Consider the following 371-nt stretch of genomic DNA (forward strand, 5'->3'; position numbering starts at 1 on the left):
AACAAAAAAAAAATTGACTTAAACTCATTGTAAAAAAAAAAAGGTATTAACTTTTATATTAGATAGAAAGATAGATAGATGTTTATAATATTGACAAAAATTTATCTAAAAAACAATTAAACTGATGTTGTACCTATAAAGATGGATTCTAATGGATAATACTGTCTATTCGGATAATAAAAAACTATCTAACATTTTTAAATTACTTTTTTTAATCTAACTCTAAATTTTCAACCACAATTCTATTCCTAACCTACTTCAAATGAGAAAAAGAAGGAAAAGAAAAGGATAGTTAAGTATTAGTGAAGGGTTGGGAATTGAAAGTGAGGTGAAGTTAGAGTTGTGATTAAAAATTTAGAATTCAATTATGT

The sequence above is a fragment of the Arachis ipaensis genome, chromosome B01 (genome assembly GCF_000816755.2).
Source record: "Arachis ipaensis cultivar K30076 chromosome B01, Araip1.1, whole genome shotgun sequence".
Lineage (NCBI taxonomy): Eukaryota > Viridiplantae > Streptophyta > Magnoliopsida > Fabales > Fabaceae > Arachis > Arachis ipaensis.